This window comes from Protopterus annectens, chromosome 11.part0 (assembly GCF_019279795.1).
Source record: "Protopterus annectens isolate FY-2018-M chromosome 11.part0, PAN1.0, whole genome shotgun sequence".
Classification (NCBI taxonomy): domain Eukaryota; kingdom Metazoa; phylum Chordata; order Ceratodontiformes; family Protopteridae; genus Protopterus; species Protopterus annectens.
In genome coordinates, this window is record NC_056745.1 from 297,197,749 (window position 1) to 297,209,168 (window position 11,420).

Here is an 11,420-nt window from a genome sequence, read left to right on the forward strand (position 1 = left end):
CTGTTATGAGGTGTACCAAGAAGACCTGTGGTAGGCATTTATATACAGAGAAGGCCTAAGGTAGGCAGTGATATACAGGGAAGGCCTAGGGTCAACAATGATATATACAAAAGGCCTATGGTAGGCATTGATATACAGAAAATGCCTATAGTAGGCATTGATATATAGAGAAGGCCTAGGGTAGACAGTGATACACAGAGAAGGCCTAGGGTAGACAGTGGTACACAGAGAAGGCCTATGGTAGGCAAAGCTTAGACATGATGAAGACAGGGAGAGGAAAAGGTTAGCAGGACTGAAAAGATTACAACAAATACTGTGTGTACATGTATTCAGCAGGCACACAGTAAAGTCTCATATTCTAAGGGTTACAACACTGGAAAAAGCTATAATAAACAGAGAAATGAAAAATGAGTCAAGGGCTGCTCTACAGACAGCTTTTTAGGTGAGTTCTACAAAAGCAGAATGGCACAAGTATGCCAAATTGTAGAAGCTAGATTTTTCCATTTATGAGAAAGTTGCGACTTTGTGCTTTACTACAGAGGTAAAAAACAGTGAGGCAAAATTGGAAAGCCAACCAGAGACTCAAGAAGGACAAAAAGGAAGGCAGAGTAGAAGAAAAATAGATGTATATGCAGCCTAAACAGTTAGGAAAATATAGGAATAAAAAAAGGCTTCTTCAAGTACTTTGGGAAAAGAAATGTAAGCAACATCTCTACAGGCTCATGAAGGATATAAGGCAGTACATTTGTGATACTGATAAGGCAGAGGTCCAAAATGCTTTGCACTGATATTCACAACAGAAAAAGAGGATGATATAACAAAGTGTGAGCATTTGAAAGGGCATGGGGCGGAGGGCTCTAACAGACAGTAGGGAGAGGTCACAAAGTGGTAGGATATGAAAGGTCATGGGGAGAGGAAGCTAACAGTAGAAGAGGTGACAGAGTGAGGGGATATGAAACAACATGGGAAGGGAAGCTAACAGACATTAAGGAGAGGTGACAGATTGACAGGATACAAAAGGACATGGAGATGGAGAAGCTAACAGATAGTAAGGAGAGGTAACAGAAAGTAAGGAGAGCTAACAGATAGTAAGGAGAGGTAACAGAGTGGGAGGATATGACAGGACATAGGGAGAGGAAGCTAACAGTAGGGAGAGGTGACAGGGTTTTGGGATATGAAATGACATGGGGAGGGGAAACCAACAGAAAGCAGGGGGAGGTGACAGAGTGATAGGATACAAACGAACATGGGGGGTGGAATCTAACAGATAGTAAGACAGACATAAAGACAGTAAGAAGAGGTGATGTTGGGACCAAAGGAAGAAAAGACACAAGCCTTGATTTGCAATTGCCAAAAATCTAGAAGGGCTGCTGTCAGTTCCTCACACAGAACTATATAGTAGATCCTTCAGCAATAGAGATGTGCTGGAGGGATGAATCATGGTTGCAGTGGCTCTGCTCCACAAAGTGGAATCATGAACATTTCCAAGTACCTACAAATGTATTTGCCTAACTGTGAGGCAAAGTCACACAGAAAATTCTAAAAGCAATACTGGTAGGATTCCTGGAGGCCACTAGCATTCAGGATGAAGGCCATCATGGATTCATGTCTGTCAGATCCTGACAATCTGGTCTTATTCATTCTGTGACTGTGACTTGATGACATTAGAATTGGCCAGGGAAACCCAGTAGGTGTGGTATACTATAACTTTAGTAGAGCTTTTGTCTCTCTTCTCCATGGCTAACTGGCAGACTAGTAGGTACGGGAGTCAAGGAAAAGGCAGTGAAGTGGGTGAAGCAAGGGATAAACAAAAGGAAGCAGTAATTAGTGGATGGAGGAGAACTATCAACCGATAGAAATATAGATAATAGCATCCCACTGAAACAGTTCTGGACTTCATCAGGATGTCATCATTTGGGGAGTATCCATGCTGTATATGACTAAGTGCACCACCAAAATTATCAACGTATTTTTGGATGACAAGAAAACAGAAGGAAGGATGATATTAAATGCGGTGGGTGGGATGTTGTAAATGGACCTCAACAGACAAGTCGAGTAAAATGAGAAGTGATGGTCAAAGTTCGATGCTGCAAAATGCCACGTTTTTACACCTAGACTCCAAAACCCTGGAAATAAACACCAGCTAAGAAAATGATATACTAGGCTCACAAGGCAAGATCAAGATCTGGAAGTCCTATTCATTGAAGGCTAGAGTGAAAGCAAGTACAATTAGGGCTGCATCCAGAGAGGAACTACTTCAAAATCAAAGAAGTAAACATTACAAATCAGCAGGTAACTTGTCAGACCATAGCTGGAATCCTGTGCACAGTGCTACTGCCAGTTTAGGGAAATTGACAACATCAGCAGCACTGTGTGCAAGTCTGGCAAGTGATCTGCAATTAGTGTAGCAGATTAAGGCACTGAACTATTAGTGATCTGCAGTTAGTGCAGCAGATTATGGCACTGAGCTATTAGTGATCTGCAATTAGTGCAGCAGATTAAGGCACTGAGCTATTAGTGATCTGCATTTAGTGCAGCAGATTAAGGCAATGAGCTATTAGTGATCTGCAGTTAATGCAGTAGATTAAGGCAATGAGCTATTAGTAATCTACAATCAGTGCAGTAGATTAAGGCACTGAGCTATTAGTGATCTGCAATTAGTGCAGCAGATTAAGGCACTGAGCTATTAGCAATCTACAATTAGTGCAGTAGATTAAGGCACTGAGCTATTAGTGATCTGCAGTTAGTACAGTAGATTTAGGAACTGAGCTATTAGTGATCTATAATTAGTGCAGCAGATTAAGGCACTGAGCTATTAGTGATATGCAATTAGTGCAGCAGATTAAGGCACTGAGCTATTAGTGATCTGCAATTAGTGCAGCAGATTAAGGCACTGAACTATTAGTGATCTGCAATTAGTGCAGCAGATTAAGGCACTGAGCTATTAGTGATCTGCATTTAGTGCAGCAGATTAAGGCAATGAGCTATTAGCAAGCTGCTTGCTGTAGTCATGGGTACAGAATTGGATTCTTTCCACCTCCATTTGCCTACTGTGTCAATCTTAGCAAGTCACGTAAACAGACAATGCTCCTGAGTCATCCCTGAAAAGAGACACTTGTATCCATTGGGCTTGCCAGGGCAACAAATTAATAAAATAAAGAAAAAGGTTTGATGAGAATGTGCAAAGGAAATCCACAAGACTGGTGGGGGGAATAGAGCTGGAGTACAAACAGATTCATAGAACTGAAAATGTTCACCCAAAAAGAGAGGAGGAAGGGGGAGATAATATGGGTACATGCATTAGAGAAGGGTCAGTGTGAGGGAGTCAGCCTGAAATAGAAAGACAGTGGGGGAGGAACAGACCTAAATGCCAGATTGAGAGCAATGACATCATACTGACATACAGAAAAAACTTACCATACTATTAGTTGAGACTGGACTGTAGTCCACTAAAGCTTTCAAGAAACCATAAAACAGATGGTGGGTAGGGCTGTAGAAGGACAAATATGGTATTAGTGCTATCAAAACACGAGACTACATGGGCAAATTTGCCCTTTCCTGCTGTCATACATCTGCAATAAAACATCAGCTGATTTCAAAGCTGGCTTAAACACTGGGGACTATCAGCAGGATCATTCGGGATTAAAACCCTCAAAAAGACTGAGACAGGGACTATTTAAGAGGTTTAATGAAAGTGCGGGTCCCTAGCAAGATAAATGGACTCAAGACATCCCAGAGTATATTGAAGAAGTAGGGCCCACAGTGCACATAAAATCAGTTTACAAAAACGTGATTAATTACTGAGGTCATAAAATCCAATTGTTTCAGTGTTTACCGCCTCTTACTATTGTTTGTAGACACTATGATTAATCTTCTAAACTGAATTTATATTGTAGTCAAAAATACATTTCCATCAGTGTAGAGACAATGCCACTGAAAAGGAAAGTGCTGTATTAACATTTTAAAAACTCTTTGGGGGTTATCAAGCAACCACAGGGTGCACTGCTGCTTAACACGGGCCCTTATTGTTTAGCACCAGAATTTGTATGTAAAGAGGCTAGTCATGGAATACTGCCAACTCAAGCTTCTAATTTATAATATAAGAAGATGCTTCCGTTATGGAACTTCTGGAGTTAGGTTAGGTTAGTTACTACAGGTAAAGAGACCTTAAGAGGTCCACCACTGGCATCTTCATTCTTCTTCATTGTCTTTTCTTATGTCGTAGTGTAATAGGCTAACATTACTTGCAAAAAAGTAAGTAAACTTAATTTACCTGCAACACACCTATCAGAAAATGGTCAGTGTTTTGCAGTCAGTTTGCAGTGAAATTCCAGAGGTAACGTGCATGACTTTTCTGACCTTTTAAAGAACATCTAAAGGATATTCTTTTGAGAAACATGAGACTGTTCTGATCTAAAACACACGTACTTTGTTAAGATGTACAAAGGAGGGTGTGTTCCAAAAGGTGAGTCACGTCACGTGAGTTCTCCATTGCATTTAAATTTTCAAGTTCATCAGAACAAAGGCTTTCTTTCCTGACAGGCATCATCCTACAGGTAGCTCATCCCAGATTGTGTAAGTATTTAGTTCTTACTTTTCATAATTTTCAAAATCATGTTCATTTGGTATGTTTTGCTGGCATGTTGATTTACTGTGCTAAGGTTAATGTTAGTTTGAAAAAAAAAGAAAAATGTAGTAACTCATGAGATTGTTGTAAATGGCAACCCATTCAGCTTGCAACATTGTGCTTTTCCCTTCAATGTACATTACAATTCTGTGTGGATATTGTAAAGGTGCATCTTAAGAATTATGTACATACCAGAAACGTATTCCTTTATTGACACAATATGTCTAGCATCGTTTCACTTGTTTACTTTGTTTCATTATTAAAACTTTTATGTTATTAAACTTCTTTAAGGTGTTGTGGTGAAACATTTTTAGTGGACATAAGCAGATCTCTAATGATACTTTAAAAGGAAAGTTTTTTAAAATATTTTTCTGTACATATTCTTTCACTAGGTTATTACTGACAACACTATATAAGCAAGATAAAAACTTAGCAGCTTTTATACAGTTTGTTTTATTACCATTTGAGATAATGAAATTATTTTGTTAGTTTCTTAGATGCAGTTTCTTCCTATTCTGGTCTTAGATGACTTTCACATGTGCATTTAAGAGAGCTCTTTTTTTACATAATGCATTTATTTGCCATCAAGTAATAATATTATTCCATAAAGAACTTGGTTTGTTTTTTATATCTTAATGTGAGAACACATAACATACCTTCTTAAGGAAGTCAGTTTGCATGTGCTAAATATTCAGTTAACAATGTCAAATAGCATTTGTTCTACTCAGCAGTGCTACTGACAGGATCTGACCTTGACAGTAAACCAGGATATATTAAGGCTCCAAGCCGTTAAGAAGTTGTAACCAGTAGAACCGGATCTCACTCCTTTCATTTTGTACTCTGTGACTCTTAAATAATTTAAACCGGAACGAGGCTCCATGTCAGCCATGTCAAAGAAATCATCTGCTAAATAGGGCCACATTCATTTTATAATAAAAATGAAAAGGCACACAAAAAACATCTTCAAAAAACAAGTTGCAAGTTACACACTCTGAATTATTTGCTGAAATCTCTTTACTGGAATGTGAGAATGTTTGAACCAGGTACAAGAACGTAATTATTTTTGCAAACATTTAAATGCATTGTAATTATTCATTGAGTATAATCCCATTTGATTGTACTATACAGCACCTGATAAAATGATTCAAAAATATAATGATCACCATTCATATAGTTTTACGTTAAAATATTAACTGTCATACTTCATCAGCCTTATCACTAGAGAACTGATTAAAAAGTCAAGGTTCTAATTATGTTACTGAAATATGCATTTACAATGCAGTAATTGAATACAAGCTTACTATATCTTGCCAAATTTCAGTTATTGAAGGTGAGTAACATTTCAGCCATAGGAGGCTAACAGAATTGTACGTTTTGTTTTTCCAAATTGTCCTTTCTCAGGCCCATTTGTATAAGGAAGTCACACTGCAGTGAGTCACACTGCAGATATTTGCTGAAGAACATTTTTAATATAATTGGATTAAGTCTTTTAAAATTAAATTAAAACATAAGTATTTTATAATAAAAACAACTTGATCACTCCTGAGGGGTGGGTTTCTGTCAAAGTTCTCAATAACCAACACTTGAAGCAGTGTGGTACTTTGTCACAATTTGTGGTGCATTAAGTTAAAGAAGATGAGGGGGCAGAAGGTTTACTTAATACTAACCATATATTATTTAAATATCTGGCTTTTTTTTTTTCATTTAATCTCCTGCAGCACAGCATTCCCCGGAGCATATTAGCAATGAACAGTACAACCATACCTCTCAGCTGTCCAGATATTCACAGAATGTCCAGATTTTTGCCTCATATTTTGATCTGTTTCTCATAAAATTGTGGTTTTCTGGCAGATTATTAACAAATCTTTGACAGTTGAAGTTAGAAAATAATGACAGACTTTTTAGTTTCAGACTTCATACCCTTCAGAAAATTCACGCTAATGCAAAACCTGTTTTTCTAGCAAGTTTGTAAGAGTAATATTTAAAACTGTTCTTATTTTTGGGCCTTTTCCTGCATTATTTATGGGTTTGTCCAGATTTCTTGCTCTAAGAGGTTGAGAGATATGAGTACAACATATTCTCTTACACCCAGCCATGAGCAAGTTTGTCTTATTATGCTCTTTGTACATTATCTCCTGCTTTGTTCTTAACAGCACTTTGTATATTATTGAATCTTACTGCTTTATATTTGTAACAAGGGCATAGCTGACTGGGGGTCCCAGTGCTTTTATTCACCAACTTGATAAATAAAATAGTAAATAAACCATGGATTTAATACAGATATTTTTGTTTTTGCTCTGTGATAAAAACAGAAGACTGCTTTTAAGTATACACAGACTTATATATAAAACATATACAATATAGGCATTGCACCCCCCCAACACACACACATATGCACCCACCAACACAAACACACACATGTACACACATACACACACACACACACACACACACACACACACACACACACACACACACACACACACACACACACACACACGCACACACACACACACACACACACACACACACACACTTGCACCCTCACACAAACACACACACACACACACACACACACACACACGCACACACATGCACCCTCACACGCACACACACACACACACACACACACACACACACACTCACTTGCCCTCACACACACACACACACTTGCACCCACACACACACACACACACACACACACACACACACACACACACACACACACATACGTGCGCGCACGTGCGCACGCACTCACAGACACGCACATGCAGACCTACACATACATACACACGCACGCAGACACACACACACACACACACACACACACACACACACACACACACACACACACACACACAAAATCAATTTCACTACCCCACACCCAACCATACAGTCACATTATTACACACATTCTATGTTTCTGTTCAGGTCTGCATACATATATGCATGTAATGTGATGTGGGGCACTCCAGAGATCGATTTGTTCACTACTCAAGAGAATGTATTGCTCCTGCTCTTCTATTCAGTTCAGTAAGGCAAGAGAGAGGTACAGATAGATGCATTCTCTTTCCTTTGGTGCAGCAGCTTCTTCTGTACAGTTCCCAGTGAATCTATGTCACATTGCAAAGGTCAGGAGAAAAATATCAAAACTCATCCTCATCAACCCTGAGTAGCTCAGAAGGCTCAAATTGGTGACTAGTCAAGCCTGTCCTCCATGAAGCTGATATTCTAGACACAGGATGAAGTTCTTCAATGGATGCTAACGGGACAGCTGCCCTTTAAGAATCTGCCTGAGCAGCTGGTTAAGGGCAACAATATTTCCTTCCTCAAATTTCTTAAGCGCTTGTCCCCAGCAATACAGGTAACCCCTCCTAGTTCAGTTCACTGATGCCCGTGCAGACGGGATGGCAAACGGATCCAGGCTTCTATGGTAGATCCCTTGATTCCACCGGTTTCATCGCCTGACAGTTCAGAATTTAGGTTACCGCATATGCTAAGAAGTTGGTAGATCCCTTGATTCCACCAGTTCTGTCACCTGACACCTCAGAGGTTACCGCATATGCTAAGAAGTTGGTAGATCCCTTGATTCCACCAGTTCTGTCACCTGACACCTCAGAGGTTATTGCATATACTAAGAAGTCTCCCAAGTGGAAAAGGCTTTAAATTTAGGTGGAACATTTGATCTTGACTTATTTCAGACACAGTATGATTTGGGCCTTAGCTGGTCCGTGGTCAAAACACATATCCCAGCTATTTATATGCATCATAAACTTATGGAAGGCAACACTGTGGCCCAAAAGAACCTCTACCTTCTCTAGGATGTTACTTTCATGGATGATAGCATTTCTTATCAACCAGTTGAGACAGCTAGCTCAGCAGCTCTCAAGTGCTGTTTTCTGGTGCTTATCATCTCAGTGCACAGGATTTCTAATTTTCAAGCTGTTATACATAGACAGCCATTGCTGATCTCTCAGAAGAAAGGGTGCTCCTGTTAGAAACTCAGACTGCTTTTAGAAGATGAGTTTGGAATGATTTCTGGACAAGTTTCTCAACTGCACAGTTTTCTTTAGTGGGACAAAAAGGAGTTAAAAGAGGATCGTTCACAACCTGAAGATGCAATAGCAGCTCAGGTGTTACCTGAAATGAGAGTGCAATTTTAGAAAGCTGAATCAATTATTTGTCATATTTGTGCTAGGAAAAGAAGGATGAATAGTAACCATGCAGTGATATCCTTACTGTCCTGTCAGCTTCATTGTCTTTTCCCATCAAGTGAAAATAAAAAATAAAAACAAATGTTGCAGTTGCCTTCTAATTTTGCTTCAAAAAATAATTTTGTTGCAGACGTCTTTCTCATGGCCACTTGGTTTTCGGTGTATACCTACACCAAGTGTGATTGTCTCAACTGATCAAGCATCACAGACAGCCCACATGTACCACATGTGTACTGACACTGTAATTTTCTGCCTAAAACCCAGATCAAGCATCACAGACACGCCCATGTATCACATGTGTACTGACACAAGTACAACTTTCAGTTTTCAAATATGTCTGTTCAGTGATGGGATTCACAAAGTATGGGCTGTTACTTTTCTTACATCATCTGCAACTATATGCACCTTTACCTTTAGTGGGAGATAAGATATGGTTTAAGTTTTAACACCCAAAAACAGTCTACATTCAAATGTACTCTATTCTTTAAATACTAAAACTTGAAGTGGTATTATTAATGTAAGTAGTAAACTCATTTAACTATTCCTTATCTCCATACCATAAATGAAAGATCTAGGGTGATATTCATAGTCCTAAGGTTTGTAATTGCATATGTATCTGCAGACAGCACTGCTACACCTATATGCAAATACACTGAGTGCCAGCTAATTGCACTGACTAAGGCAAAGTAAAAGCTTACACACAAAAATGCCCACTCTTTCTAAGTTCTTCAAAATGGATTAAAAATGTTTAGTTGACTGTGTGAATTCATCCATTAATGTGTAAAGTTTCAATTAACATCAGTTATTTTCAGAAGCCGGGAATGAGTATAGACCTGCACAAACTTTCATAAAGGAATGGTGGATAGTTAAGGCAAGCGGTGCTCAACACAGCCATGTAGAATGAATTTTATAAAAGATAAAGGGATTATGTAGTGGCTATAAGGGTGCCCCTATGTAGGCACCATGACTGGCTCTTTGCAAGGTGTAGAAGTGGAAGACAGGACAGCTGGAAAATGGGGAGACAGCACACAAGGGACACACAGAAGGAAGACATCAAGAGGTTTGTGCTCAAGAAGGTGGCACAGCATGGGTACTATGATTTTGTCAGGGCATAGATATCCCTATTTTTTCAATTTTTTTTGTATATAAGAAGGAAGTTGAGAAAAAGTAGGGAAGAATCTGTAGGAAAGAGACTTAGGTAAGGAGGGAGGGAGGGTGAGGGGGTGTCATAGCCATTCTCACTCTGGTCCGGAAGACCTCAAATATTTCCACTGTATGATGAACCTGCAGTGGAGGATCCCAATGGCATGTTGTAGAGGCCACTGGTGGCTCAGTGGTAGCAATCAGTTGGGGAGTGAGTTTTGTACTCACTGGAAGAGGTCCTGCATGGGATGAAGATGCCTGTCCACTGTCCGCTATAGCACATCATCCATCAGGTCTTGAAGGGTACAACAATACGGGATCCACCATCCTAACCCTGTAAGACATCCTTGGCTGTGCAGAGGGGGATGGGAAACATTTCGTGACCTGCAAAGAGCATGGTCGGGCTGCTCCTGGGATCCCTGAATCTGTGCAAAAGAGAACATAGAAGGGAGAGAAAGGAATAGTAAATGGAAAACAATGCATAATAAAAAAGAGACAGAGTGAGATAAATGGAAAGATAGACACAAAATTGAGACAATAAATCTACTCAGAATTTGGGAGTTAAATCAATTTTTATTTTATTGATGGTGCTTAGTAAGCATCTAGTAAACAGATATACCTCAGGAAATGTTACTACATTTTACAATGAATAATAATTCTGTTAAATGGTACTAGTACTGACTACACTGAAGAGGTTACTTATTTATACTGAAGTACTTTTGCACTTCTGCTCTGATTACTTTTATCATGTTAATGACTTTAAAAAAAGCAACAGTCTACCTTCATTTAACAGAATGTAACAAAGAATGCATGTATGCTTCCCATACAGTGATTTTTCATACTTACGAGCACCTTCAGTTAGTTGGTTTATCCTCCTTTGAGACTGCTCATCATTATAAGCAATCTCCTCATCGGCTATGGGAAGAAGTAAGGGGATGCATTGCTATTTAGCGATGATTTACAGTATCTGTATGTATAGCTCTGGCATAAAATTATTTTTATATCTTTTATTAAGTAGATGTGATTCAATGTATGCTGTAATTAAGTAAACAGTACAGTAGGCCTAGATACTCTACATCCAAAAGTTCTCCCAGTAATGACAGCCCTCTGCATTTACAGACATTTTTTTTATTTCCTATTATTACTTCTTTATTTTGTTTTCTACAACAAAATGTTGCAGACTATAAGTTCATATGATCTGATACATTGAAAGTCTACATATTGTCTGGTGAGGTGGGGGGATGAAGGTTATCTACTGCTGCAATTGCTTTTAATGGCCAATGTACATTTTGTTACAGGCTGCCAAGTTTGACATAAAAGCTATTTACCTTAGATGTGTAATCTGTGGTGTGCTTTGATGAGATTACATGCAAATGGCCTGAAATTCAGAGAATTTCTACTTTGTGCTGAAATGATTTGAGCAGTTCAGCCTGTAA

General features: G+C 38.9%; 1 protein-coding gene across 1 annotated transcript in view; it reads left to right on the forward strand.

The window, feature by feature from the left end:
• Window positions 1–4,456: 4,456 nt before the first annotated feature.
• LDHB (lactate dehydrogenase B) overlaps window positions 4,457–11,420 on the forward strand; it is a 232,045-nt gene continuing 225,081 nt past the window's right edge. Inside the window, exon 1 of the mRNA XM_044087804.1 lies at window positions 4,457–4,575. The gene's annotated coding sequence lies outside the window, so the exon portion shown is untranslated. The remainder of the gene's footprint in view (window positions 4,576–11,420) is intronic.